Consider the following 15,157-nt stretch of genomic DNA (forward strand, 5'->3'; position numbering starts at 1 on the left):
CTCTGGCCTTCCCTAATATTCATACTTGATTGTTTCTTAAAACTTATAACATTAAGAAAGGCTTAAACTCATCATAAAATCGCATCTACGTGAAAGGAATTTTAAAAATACAATGTACTTCAGTAATATAATTAAATTTACAATTAACCACAGCTACATAAATGTATATAAGAAGTGGTTTCACGAGACTGATTAAAAGAGTTCCTGATTAGAGCTATGCTGTCTGATAATAATGCAGTTTCCTACCATGTCTGTCAAAGTTCATAATTTGCTCCCTATTAAGATAAGGATATGTTCACTCCCTCATTTGCTCTTTGGGTGAAATAATTTGGAGAATATTGGCATACAGAGTAAATCTAACAACTCCAAATTAGTACCTTCAGACAGGAACCCAAAGGGAATCTTGTTGTTGAACATCAGTTGATATGTATTTTCCTATGTTTAAATAAGGCTGGTTTCAAAGATCAGATGACCTTTTCTGGCCTCCGTGTCACCAGGCACACATGTGGTACACAGACACACATGCAGAGAGAGCACTAATACATAGAAAATACAAACAAATAAAAACTTAAAAGTAAACAGAGTAGAAAGAAATCAGCCAGGTTCTAGGGTGTCTACAAAATTGGCCAAGGTTAATTATTTGGATGTGTCCACAGTGTGACTGTGTGACTCAGTTTCTTTTTGTGTTGAGTCTGAGTAAATCTGAATTGCAATTTCAAATACCAAGGATATAAATCCTATGAACAAGGCACATAAGTTCATTTATATAAACTTGGCCTCTGAGTGCTTTAGGCTAATGATAAAACAGTTTACTGTTCCATTTGAAAATAACTCACTAACTTGGATACCACGAGACATGGGAGTTTGAATTCCAACAATTACACCATTGTCTCAAAAATGTGTTTCTCCCTTACAGTTTTGAATTCAGAGAACTCATTGCTCAATCAGCTGCCATTTATTTTCCATGCATTGAGCAAAAGAAACTGAGTTAGTTAATTAACATTCCAAATCATACTTTGGCTATTCAGCTTGCTGGCTATAGATGATTTATACAGTTGCTGGTTATCTCAATGTTCACTTAGCATGAGATTTTTCTCATGCAATATTGTAATATAAAAACACTCTTCTTAAAAACATAGGAAGTGCTGAGTGCTGGTGGTACACACCTTTCATCCCAGCGCTTGGGAGGCAGAAGCAGGCAGATAGATGAGTTCGAGGTCAGCCTGGTCTATAGAGTGAGTTCTAGGGCAATCCTGGCTGCTCAGAGAAAAGCTGTCTCAAAACAAAACAAAACAGCCAAATAAACAAACAAAAAATCCCAGAAAACATTTAAGTTCAGGAGCTGCACTATTAGTAACAGATGGTTTAGAAAATGAAAAATGAAAAAATGAAAAACACCAAGCTATAGGAAGTAATGAACCTAGACTAGCAGGCAGGTGCTCAGTGTTTTAAGCCATGTTTTCTCGTTTTAAACATTTGGGTATGATGAAAACAAACTCAAATAGATTAGAGTTGTTAGAGAATACATAGAGATGGATATAAGTTTTCTATTTCTGTTTCCTAAATCACCTGTTAATTAGGTTATGCATTGATTAAACATTGGAAACTGCTTTAAAATTAGTCATATTAAAATAGAAAACTGTGGAAAACACTTTAGTTTTGCATGCCCAAAGGTCCAGAAAACTGTACTCAAGTATATGCCTTGAAGATTTATCATCAGTTTTAACCAATCACTAGTATATTATTTGTATGATATGAATATATCAAGAATATCTTATAATTAGTGAGGTAATAGTTTTTATGATCCATAGCTTATAACTCACTATAAGCAGATTCATAAAGTTGATATGAAATATTGATATCTTTACAATCTCTTATACATATAAATAATAATAAAACGTATGCTTCCTGTATTTGCAGAAAATCAAACGTGAACAACTATACAAAATAAACTAGTTTTAAATGACTTATCAAAATAAAAAGTGTTTTTAATTACTTAGATAAATGAATTGATAACTTAGTGGTCAGTATAAAGTAAATAAAACAAAAACCACCATAGTAAGACACAGGTAAACTAATAAAAGCTCCTATGTACATCAGCAACATATTTAAAATTAAATAGATGCTCAGAAACATTTTGTAGTGAAGAAACAAAAAAGCTGCAAAAATACCAGTTGATTACTGTTATTGTTTTGAGGGTAAGTTCTTTTTCAGTATGGGTGATATATTCAACTCTTAATACAAAACCTAATTAGACCAGTTTTGTGTGTTCAACTCTGGTAGAATGATAACTGATGCCAATCAATTTGTTAAGAAGAGACAGAATTCCATCCTTCTTGACTTGTCAAGGACCTTCAGTAGCCAATACAAAGTTATATACAATTGGCTGAAGGAGTTTCGTTTTTCTTCCTTTTAAGGAGATAATGTTCATTTACTTTTGTAATATATATATATATATATATATATATATATATATATTAGTACTTATTAGGAATATTAATGAAAGTCAGGGCCTAGAATTTAAAGTGTAGAGAATTTTAAATAATGAATGTAAATATTTCAAAAGATTCAAGATTATTTATTACTTCTGAAGCATGCTTTGATTGTATCTCTCTTTTAAAGAAACTCTTACTTTTTACCTACACTATCCAATTTGATGGCATGAGATTGTATCTTAATATTATTTTAAGTGTAGTAAAAAGAAACCAACAATGTCTTTTCATGTCTGTTAGATCTGCAATGATAAGTCCTCTTTCATTCTTGTGAAAATAATGTTTTTTTCTTCTATCTCATTTTAATCAACATAATGTGAGGTTTGTAATTTCATTTATCTTTTTCAAAGAATAGGATTTCTATCTTGAAATTCCTGCCTACTGGTTATATTATGTTTTTTCATTCAACTGTAATATCTACTAATTTTATATTTTATATATGTTTTAACTGAAATAGAATTACATCATTTTCCCTCCCCTTTCCCTCTACCCAGGCCCTCCCAGCCTCCTTCATGTTACCATCACTCCCATGTACATTCAACTCTCAAGTTGATAGCATCTTTTTCGTTGACTGTGTGCGTGTGTGTGTGTGTGTGTGTTTGTGTGTGTTTGTGTGTGTGTGTGTGTGTGTGTGTGTGTGTGTTAGGGGTGCAAGTGCAGTCAACGATATGCAAGTACAAACTGCTTAATCCAAATTTGTTTGTTTGTATATGGATTCAGAGTTGACCATTTTGCACTGGACAACCAATAAGGAGCTGCTTCCTGGAGGAGTGTAATTTTCTTTGCAGTTATCCTTAGTTGCCTGTGATTTTTTATCTAGTGGTGGGTCCCTGCAAAAGCGTTCCTTTTCTATGTCAACTTGCCCACTGACCTTTCTGTTGTTGTGACCTTGTTTGTGCAGCCATTCCTAGGAGAGCTCGTTTTATAGCCAACATCATGATCCTCTCTGGCTCTTACAATCTTTCTGCCTCCACCTTCCCTGATGTTTTCTGAGTCATAGCTGCAGAAGCCACTCCACAGGGTCTGCTGGGCTCTGTATTGTGTTCAGTTGTGGCTTTAGGTGGTGGTCTGCAATTTCCATAAAGAAAAGTTTCTTTGGTGAGGGGATTCTTTTTTTTGTTTGTTTGTTTTTGTTTTGTTTTGTTTGTTTGTTTTTTGAGACAAGATTTCTCTTTGGCTTTGATTCCTGTCCTGGAACTAGCTCTTGTAGACCAGGCTGGCCTCGAACTCACAGAGATCTGCCTGCCTCTGCCTCCCCAGTACTGGAATTAAAGGCCTGTGTCACCACCACCCAGCTGAGGGATTCTTATCTGTGGGTATAAGGATAAGGTTTAGAAAGTAATAAGGGATTAGCTTGGCCTAGCAAAACAGCAGTAATAGATTGTTTTCTAAGGCTTTCACTACCCCAAAGATGATGTCTAGATTTTCAGTGAAAGGTATGATTGTCCTCCTGTTAGATGAAGAGTTTGTCTGTTTAATTGCTTTTCTTCTTTGGGAGCTTGCATAGTATTTTCTGGAACTGTGGCAGCTAAGCTTCAGAAAAGGGACCTACAGGAAAAGCCAACGATCGATGGCATAAATAAAGCACACTCTAAGATTACCAGCATTTAAGAGACAAAGGATTTGATAGCTCAGTTATCCATTGCCAGGTTGATAGCAAAACAAGCACTTTCTTTGTGAATGTGACAATGTAATACACTCAAAACTACTTTGACAAGTATTAAAAAGTAGTGGTCTAGAGGGGGCAAGGGAAGAGAGACATATAGGGTCATCCTCATAATGAAATATTGTCAAGGTAACAGAATAACACACATATGTGTTTTTACCTTCAGTGCAGTGTTAGCAGAAACACTCAGAGGAGACTTCAGTGTTGCCACTGCATCTCCTTTTGCATGAGAGCAACAAAACTGGTTGTGAATTGTGTGTGCCTCAGATGGAACCATTATCTACATGATGTGGTGACACTGGCCAGGTGGTCATCAGTATAGTCACATGTTAAAAGTCATATTGGAATGTTGGGTTTGTGCAAAAATTTGACTTCATTGAAGAAGGCTGTTGTAATTTACTATAAAATATTCCAAACAAAATTTCTCCCTTTCTTTAGAAGTTATTTTATATCCTAGGAAGATTTTACTTCTTTAAATTTAGAATTTTGTTTTCAAAAGAACATTTGAATACATTATTTTTAAAACACAAGCACTATTTAATGATAAGTAGAAAAATCAAATGCAAATGAATTATAATTTTAAATCTTAAATAGCAAAATATCTAAAAAAACCACAAAAGGTACATTGATGACATTGAGGTAGATACTATTCTTAGAATCGAAAATATGTCCTACAAGTTTCTACATTGAATATTTGGTATCCAGACTGTACAACTATTTTAAAGGTTGTGGGGTCTATAACAGGTAGGTCTTCAATGGCTTAAGCAGATCACTAATGGTAGGGCCATGGAAATTATAACCTCCTCTGGCTTCCATTCCACACCCACTTCTTCCTGGTACTTGTTGGTCTCTCCACATGAATAAACTCTGCCAACAGAGTCAGGATCAAATCAGGAGAAAATATATTTTTCCCTTTGAGTCTTCTGTGATGTACCTTGGTCACAGCACCACAAATTAACAAAAATAGTAGCTGACTTGTTTTATTAGAAATCAACAGCTTAACATTAGGCAGATTCGAGGAATCCTGCCGAAAAGGAGGACAAAGAATTATAGGAATTCTGAGAGGTGTTAAGGATATATCACAAGTAATCCCACAGAATCAACTAACCGGGGCTTATAAGGTCTCAAAGAGACTGAACAATCAGAGAGTCTGTATGGGTCTGACCTAGGCTTTTGGTACAGCTTGGTCTTCTTGTGCACTCCTAAAGGTGGAATCATGGGCTGTCTCTGACTCTCTTGTTGGCTTTTAGGACACTACTTTTCATACTGGGTCATATCACCCATCCTTAATGGGGAGGTCTTAGTTTTATTGCAAATTTATATGCCACATTTTGTTGATAGCAATGGAAGGCCATGAAAAGCCATGAAAACCTACTATTTTGTGAATGTCCTTATACTGAAGAACCTCTGAGTATCAAAACCAGCCAGCAACAGAAACCCCATTGAGAAAAGGATGGAAGTATAGAGATCAATTGCATGATCAGATCATTTAGACAGAACACTGTTATTTACAAATATGAGAGTAAGAACTGAGAAAGGTGCTAGGGGACAGTGGTCTGTACCCTGTCACCTGTATTTTTAATAAAATGCTGATTGGGCAGTAGCCAGGCAGGAAGCAGTGGTGGGCCAACCAGTCAAGAAGTAGAGCCAGGGCAACGAGAACAGGAGAATTCTGGGAAGAGAAAAGATTCAGTCTGCAGCCGTCACCCAGATGCAGAGGAAGCAAGATGAGAATGCCTCGCTGATAACAGGTATCAAGCCATGTGGCTAACACCAACAAGAATTATTGGCTAATATAAGTTATAAGAGTTAATAAAAAGTCTGACCTAATAGGCCAAACAGTTTATAATTAATGTAGACCTCTGTGTGTTTCTTTGGGACAGAACAACTGCAGGAATGGGTGGGAGAGAAACCTCAGTCAACAGATGGCACCAATGTGAACAGCTAAATCCGCTTAAAACCTGAGAGAGTTTAAAAATAGTTCTAGCCAGTTACATTCTCCTAGAAAATATTCATCACATATACTATACCAAGAGTTTTTATTTGAAAAGCAAATTAGCATAATAGATACATTTGAATAGATTGCATTCATATGTAAAAAGAGCACAAAAATAATGTGGATGTCCAAATAAGGCAATTCCAGTGGGAGTATGTACAAAGATACTACACACAAACATTTACACACACACACACACACACACACACACACACACTCACGTCATTCTCTTTAGTTCCAAGGCAAACTAAAATCTACATACCTTCCCCAATGCCCAAAACTGAAAATTGTTAAAAACAAAGTGAAACAAAAAAACAAACAAAGAAAGCAACTCTTGGCTAACATATGAGGCAAGTATAAAAGAATATTTATTTGTTTATTAAAAAAGGTACAGTCACGTAATTGGGTAGAAGAATTACCTGAAATTGTTCGAATTGGAACCAATACAAACTAGACTGTACAAGTAAGTCACATTTTCAAGGTACATGATATGCAGTAATAAAATGAGTGATTTTAAGTCGCTCCTCATAAATGTGACATTGAGTGAAAAATACCCAAATTAAAAATAGCAAAGACAAAAAGAGAAATAGACAGGAATGGGAGAAGGAAGGACGGAGAGGAGAAGGGGAAGAAGGTTGCAAAATTCCAAACAGGTAAAAATAGTTACCTTTGCGAAGCAGGATGTGAACAGAAGTAATTGAAGTTTTCAGGTTATTGGCCATGTTCTGTTGACTGCCTTGAGGGGAATCATAGTTGTTTTTATTATGTAAGAACTCACTGAGCTGTGCACTTATGATTTGCAAACTTGTATGGATGCTGCATATTAATAAAATTTAGCTTAAGATGTGATGCCTTTCAGAACCACTTACTAAATTGAAAGATTTGACAATTGAGATACACTTTCCGGAGAGCTACATATTATTGAGTTACTAGTTATCCACACAATTTGGACATATCTTAGGTAGCTTTTTAATCTGGTTTTTATCATTAGCTTTTAAATGTTGTTTGTCTTGCTGACTGAAGGTAGAGTCAACCAACTTCAGAACAATGAGCAGCCCATTAGACCTACAGATTCTCTGTTCTCAGCATATCTGTTCATTTACATCTCCTCTCAACTTTAAGAAGTTTCTGACTTGTTAGCTTATCCCAAATATGTCTTGGTTGCCACATACAATTTCACATACACAAATAATTTTATTAAAAATAATTGTCAAACTTACAGCAGTATGACATACGCAGACAAAGAGTAGATCGACATTAAGAACAGATCTGGAAGGGCATGCTTCTCTTTAAAAAAAAAACCACATCTTTCCCCATATTTCTTTTTGTTATTGTTGTTTAGCATTTGTTGAGGGAAAAAGAATTGGACATTTACTAAAATAATTATTGATTGAAACACATTTACCTGTAATATTATTTTATATTTTTATCTGTATATACTTAGGAGGAAAATGTGTATGACAATCTTCATTAGGTTTTCACATGCTCATCATTTGATAATAATAACTAAATTAGATTAGTAGGACAATTACTATTTATTAGTTATATGATTATGCATTACTTCCCCTAATTTATTGTTTATTGAGCAACTTTCATTAGCATGAAGATTTCAAGAACGTTTTCACTTTCAGACAATTTGAGTTATTTTATTGGCAATGCACTTAAGTGTGTGTGTAAAACAGGAACCGTACCCTGCTCCTTGGAAGAATGACATGACCCATTATAGAATGATAATGCCTTAGTAGGGCTCCAGGCCAGAGAAATGAAAGTGCAGACAGACTTGCTGGCTTACAGATATCGTGCTCTAGAACACACTTTGAAATTACAATTTAGATTGCATACTTGGCTCTGTGTGTATGCTCACTCATCCTCCCATGGGCTTTGTAGCATGTGAAAAAAAAGTGTGGTCACCCACACATTTTACATGCAGACAGATTAGGGTGTGCTGATTAAGTATTTAATAAATGACATACATTGGGGGTAAAAAAAGAAACAGACACAAACCTCACTTCTTTGTCTATATTTTTGTTGTTCAGCTTTTAAGACTAATAACACGACAACAAAGCATGTTAACATTTCAAAATGAGTAAACCAGGTGAAAATGGATAGACTAGAAAACAATGCTGTAGGAAATGAAAGAAGTTAGAACTTATTTTGGATTCTATTTGCTAAAGAGAAATTCAAATTTTTTGCCTGTTAAAAAACTGTGGTGTTTTATATGGAACGAAAAACTAATCAAATGTTCGTGGTATCAAAAATATACACACAAGGCAAGTACATTAGTTTGAGGCCTGGTAATCTAGGTCCATGAAGTGAAGACTTTGAGTAGGTGAGTTGAAAATGTTCCATTTCATTTACACAATCTGGTAGCCATTTTGAAGACCCAGGAGCACATTGCACGTTAACAAGAACATTGGTATAAATAATAAATTACTGAAGTACTTTAGCAAGAGGATGACTGTAAAAATCAGGGTGTCCACACAGGCCTGGTTCTGTGAAAAACAATGTGGAGACCAAAGTATAATGCTCTTTTCATGTTCTCTTTGCTGTAAGGTTTTGAGACAAATTGAAATGGCTTCCTTTCTGTATCATGTGACAGGACCTCCCTATAACACCTATAATGATGTCATATAACTTAACACCAGTTCGTCTTGATAAACTTTCCTAATATGTGAAGTTTTGTTAAATGATGTTTTACATATTCACAACTTATCCATTTCTAAATAAGCCTGCCATACCCAGAATGCTTGTCATTTCTAAGTTTTTTATATTAATACTTTTCAAATTGGAAAATATAAAATATATTAGGATCACAGTTCTCCCTGTCCATTTCTTTTCAGATTGCTTTCACCTCCCCACCAACCCAATTCCACACCCTTTCTTTTCGCTTTTGCTTTCTTGGTTTAGAAAGCAAACAGGAAACCAAAAAAAAAAAAAAAAATTAAACAAGTTTAAATAACAACAACAAAAACCAAACAAACAAAATATATAAGAAACACACACACACACACACACACACACACACACAGAAAAATGAAATTGCTAGATTTGAAAACAAAATATAAAAACAAAAGACCAATGAGACAAAACGTCATCTAGTTCATTTTGCGTTGGTCATCTATTGATGGGCATGAGGCCTACCAAGCTGTTTGTTTATTTATCTTTTGTGCTTAACCCTCAAGTTGTTACTGATGTCTTTGATGTTTAAAAATATTTCAGACAATGTTTTGCTCTTTATAGAATCCGTAGAACACCTGATAACCACTTCATCCAATGCCCTTAAAGATTTTCTTTTCTATTGTGTGTTTTGAGAGAAAACAAGTTGCTCTATGTATTTCTCAAGTTTATCCCACTTAGCTTTATAAATAATAATCACTGATATGTATTTGTAGTAGATAAAGAAGCTAAAGTCATTATCTTTTCCACAAACGTAATTAAGCTTAAGAAGGCTCTTGATTTACGAAGTCATGGACCCACTGATTTTATTTCCAGAGAGAGTGTAACAGATACTATTAATTGTTTTACAGACTGGATCAACTTCTTGGAAACTCTTATAAGGTCAAACCCAAAGAGGATGATCAGAAGCTAATTACCCCCTTGATCCTCATCTTTAACCTGTCCACGTATACTTTGTGTCTTCATTGTCCCTCATGGCGAGATGGATTGAAGGATGACTTTCAAAGACACTTGAGCTCGACAACAGAATATCTCAGTTATCCTTGGATATATAGAGGGAGATGTATCTCCCCATTGGAAAGGATGCCTAGCCAACTGCTGTTATGAGAAACAAAACAGTTTCCTTTGTGTTTTGCTCATTATATAATCTAGAAAATTTATTTTTTGTTTAGTATGATTTTATGAATTCTACCATGGTCTCTTTTAAAAAATTAGCTTATAAATTATTTTTGTTACTATTAATTTTAATCAGATTTACTATTTTTTATTTAATCAAAATAAAATTCTATAATTTACTCATCTTTTCACTCTCCAATCTGTCCTTGGTCAGCCCTAAACACAGTATGTATGGAATCAACACTAAACAGAAACATTTTTTTATAAATCACTGAGTCTGAGGTAGGGAGACATCTCAGTGAGTAAATCATCAAGCACATCAGCCAGAGGACCATATTCCAGCTCCCCAGCAGCTACATAAACACGGGTCAGGGATAGTAGGGATGACAACAGTACTTGCTCTTCTACTGCTCACATTCTAAGGGGCATCACATAAAATAGTTCTTAAAAATAAACTGACAGGAAGTTATTTTCTTGATAGTAAATTTTGTGGTCAATCTAGCTTATAAATGTGAAACTAAAAGGAAGATTTGGTTATATATATATATATATATATATATATATATATATATATATATTACTTAAACACTTGTCCTACATGCAACATAATTTGGTACATTCAGAGAATGAGCGACTAGCAGACATTTCTAGTTGAATATGTTTTATCAATAGAATTTAAAGTATTTGCAGGTATTATGATTCAGTTCATTTTATGCCTTTTATCTATATATTTTCTTGGACTTAAGGTTCCTAAGGAGAAGGATGGTTTGATTGACAGGAGGAAAGCATACAAATAATGAGCACAATAAAACATCTGCAGTTCACATAAACCGAAGATATGTATGTGCATATTACAGTGTTTATTTTTCAAAGTGTTATACATGTATATAATGTATTATTGTCATGTGCATGCCACACTGACTCATTCTGGAATCTGAATCAAGACCTGATCTCCTCCCTCTTATCTTTCTTTTAACTTCATGTCTTTGTTTATCATCCACTAGGTCCAATTAGTGCGCCCATATATGAATGAATATGTTGAAGTCTTCCACTGGGGCATGAGTAACTTACCAATGCCTTAATAAAAGAGATTCTCCCTCCCTCAGCATGCAGTATCAGTGTTAGAGCCTCATTAGCCTTTGGCCATTGGGGGCCTTCCCACTTCCATGCTTGCTTCAATCTTTTGAAGGTCTTGTGCAGGTAAGTAACCATGTGGCTGTTAGTGCATATGAGTTAGAGCAATAAGTGTTCAGAGATTAGCTTTTCATATAATTCTTCTTCATCCTCTGGCTTTTACATACTTTCTACTCCCTCTTCTGGGTTGCTTCCTTGTAATTTGTGAGGGCCTGGTGCCCCTTCTTTTTGACTCTGGTGACTAAGGGGGCAGGATAGTGGGAATATATATATATATATATATATATATATATATATATATATATAGAGAGAGAGAGAGAGAGAGAGAGAGAATATTGTAAAGACTACAAACACAAAAGAATCATAAATGCATGACATGAAAATACTAAGTAATCTGACTGGATCAATATACAGTATATACATGTGCTGAATAATCAAATTGCAACATTGCACCATACAGATATATACAAGTTTTATGTGCCATGAAGAAAACAGTTATATATCAAAGTTATTACAATGGTTATAAATAAAGTGACTGAACAAACCTTCTTATGTGTGACTTCTGACAATGTTTTCACTTTATAGACCATAGCCTGCAGTTTCATAAAAGTTAGCTACTTGGGTTGGTTGATCTCAAATTACATAGGGAAAATTTTTTATAACTAAAGTAGATCCTCATGCTGATGTAATTCTTTCAATGCCAAAGCAAAGTTTGTGAATGGTTAGATCTCATTTTATAAAGTTCTCACAGTTTCAGCCAATAAATTTTTATTAGGTATTTGTTGATTTTTATATCTCCCTGTTTTTATCCCAGAGTGATGCAATGATTTTGAAAATGGGGACTGCTTTTTGTCCTTGCTTCTATTTTTTTCCTGAGTATAGAAAATGGCCACAAGGAAGGATGGAAACTTTTCAGATATTTGGTTTTCGTATAGTCCTTGACAGCTATAATCTATTCACTTATTCCTTAGTAACGCAATAGTTTTATTGGAAATGTTAGAGCAATCTTGCTTAAAAATGAGTTTTTGAGGTTGTTGTTGATATTATTGTTGATTGGTTGGTGTGTTTGATTTGAATCATAATCAGTATTCACAAATGATTAATGCTGTTGATTACAATGTTTTAGAAATCTTACTTTGGGGTACAGGTCACAGATAAAAAATTACAGTTTTGAATGATAGTCAATAATATATTAACATTAATGAATTAAATAGGATCTAAATAATGACCTCAATATATGCTTCATGATTTAATTTTAATCCTATATTTTAAATCGCTTGCTTTTATATTTATGTTTTTAAAAGTATTTTTTATTTACAGTACACAAATGCTTTGTCTGAATGTACACATGTGTACCACACACATTCTTCATGCCCACAGAAGCCCTAAAAGGGCATAAGATCCCTGGAACTGGAGTTATAAATGGTTGTAAGTTGGCAGATCGGAGCTAGGAATCAAACCCGGTTCCCTAAAAGATCAGCAAGAGACATCTCGCCATCACTTTACTTCAAAAATTTGTGACTTCTCCAGCCTTTATTTCATGATGTTTAGGGATATGCCATTTGTGTTTCTTGAAGAACTTTTCCTTTTCTTCATGCTCTATATTTACTACAGTTTGATTACAGAAATGATGAAACTATGTTCAATTAGAAACTTTGGTCTACTTTTATGTAAATTGTTGAAGACACATCTGTTGTAGATTGCCACAAATTCATTGCCAAACTGTAACTACAGTCTATCTTTAATATGTCTTGTTTGATATTCTTACTCATGTCACTTCTCATTCATTTTAGTAGATTTTTTTTTTTTTTTGGCTTTTTGAGACAGGGTTTCTCTGTAGCTTTGGTGCTTGTCATGAAACTTGCTTTTCTAGCCCAGACTGGCCTCGGACTCACAAGATCCACCTGACTCTGCCTTCCAAATGCTGGGATTAAAGGCGTGAGCCACCACCACCCCTCTTAGTAGATTCGTATGTACACGCTATCGCTATCATCACTTTTATATCTAAAGCACTTGCTGATATTTCATTTAAATCAAGGAAAGAAAATTGTGAGCACAACTAACAATGTATACTTTTTGAGCCACCTCTGGTCCTGTCACTCAGCCTAGTGACAGAAAAGTAACTGTGCTACCTCATCCCTACACCCTTGATGAAAAATGCCAACCCCCGTTTTTCCCTTCTTTTCCTGCCAGTGTAAGATACAAGCTAGTATCATTTTAAAAAGGGAAAAATTACAAAAACAAACGTTGGTGGAGGTCTTATGGTGAGAGATTTTGCATTTCAGAGATTTGGAAAATTTTCAGATGATAAATGGATAGAACAAAATTTTATTAGAAGAGTCTATAATGCTTTTCATCTCCTTAATTAATAGTTATTATTCATAATATACTGTGAACAATAAATAAATTAAACACTCCCTGTTGACCTTTTCAGCCCCAAGAGGTGAGACCTGGGAAGGGAGTCAAAGAAATCACAAGGCCAGACTAGAGGAGAGGGCTTAGATACCACACAGGCATGCTCTTGAGCAGTTAGCAGCTACAGGGAATAACCATGGATTTCTGGCAGTCTGTCTGAGAGGATGGGGTTTGGACCAGAGCAGAGCTGGAGATTCAATCCTAACACAGTGTTTATGTAAATTCTTTATTAATAAAAACTAGGGAGCCAGATATTGGGATACAAAACTGATAGATCAAGAATTAACATAATAGAAAAAAAAAGCAATCTTACCAAAAGCAGTCTACAGATTCAATGCAATACCCATCAAAATCCCAGCAAAATTCTTCACAGATCTTGAAAGAACAATACCTAATTTCATTTGGAAAAGGAAAAATCCCAGGATAGCCAAAACAATCCTGTACAATAAAGGAACTTCTAGAGGCATCCCAATTCCTGACTTCAAACTCTACTACAGAGCTACAGTAATGAAAACAGCTTAGAATTGGTATAAAAACAAAGAGGAGGACTAAAGGAACCAAGTCTAAGACCTAGATATTAATCCACACACCTATGAACACCTGAGCTTTTACGAAAAAGCCAAAAATAGAAAATATAAAAAGAAAGCATATTTAACAAATTGTTCCAACATAATTGGATATCAACATATAGAAGAATAAAAATAAATCCTTATTTATCACTATGCCCAGAACTCAAGTCCAATCCAAATAGATCAAAGACCTCAACATTAAGCCAGCCACACTGAACCTCATAGAAGAGAAAGGGGGAAGTACACTTGAACACATTGGCATAAGAGACCACTTCCTAAATATAACCCCAGTAGCATAGACACTGAGAGAAACGATTAATAAATGGGACCTCCTGAAACTGAAAAGCTTCTGTAAAGCAAAGGACACAGTAAACAAGACAGAACTGCAGTCTACAGAATGGGAAAAGATCTTCACCAACCCGACATCAAATAACCCAATTAAAAAAAAAAAAAAAAGAACGGAGTACAGACCTAAACAGAGAACTCTCAACAGAGGAATCTAAAATGACCGAAAGATGCTTAAAGAAATGCTTAGCATCTTTAGTCATTAGCAAAATGCAAATCAAAACAACTCTGAGATTTCATCTTATACCTGTAAGAATGGCATTTTGATTATTATATGGCGAGGGGCCTGTTTTTTGCCAGTATATATGGTTTTCTGTAATCTTCTTGTACCTTCATAGGGATATCCTTCTTTAGGTTTGGAAAGTTTTCTTCTATGATTTTGTTGAATACATTTTCTGTGCCTTTGAGCTGTAGTTCTTCTTCTATACCTATTTTTCTTAAGTTAGTTCTTTTCAAGGTGTCCCTGATTTCCTGGATGTTTTGTGTTAAGAATTTGTTGAATTTACTGTTTTCTTTGACCAATGAATTGATTTCCTCTGTATTATCTTCAACACTTGAGAGTTTCTCTTCTATCTCTTGTACTCTGTTAGTTATACTTGTCTCTGTAGTTCCTGTTCTTTTACCCAGACTTTTCATATTTAGAATTCCCTCAGTTTGTGTTTTCTTTATTGCCTCTATTTTGTCTTCAGGTCTTGAACTGTTTGCATCACCCATTTGATTGTTTTTCTTGGTTTTCTTTGAGGGACTT

The sequence above is a fragment of the Microtus oregoni genome, unplaced genomic scaffold, assembly GCF_018167655.1.
Source record: "Microtus oregoni isolate MIOR12 unplaced genomic scaffold, Mior012 000041F_ref0000270, whole genome shotgun sequence".
NCBI lineage: Eukaryota > Metazoa > Chordata > Mammalia > Rodentia > Cricetidae > Microtus > Microtus oregoni.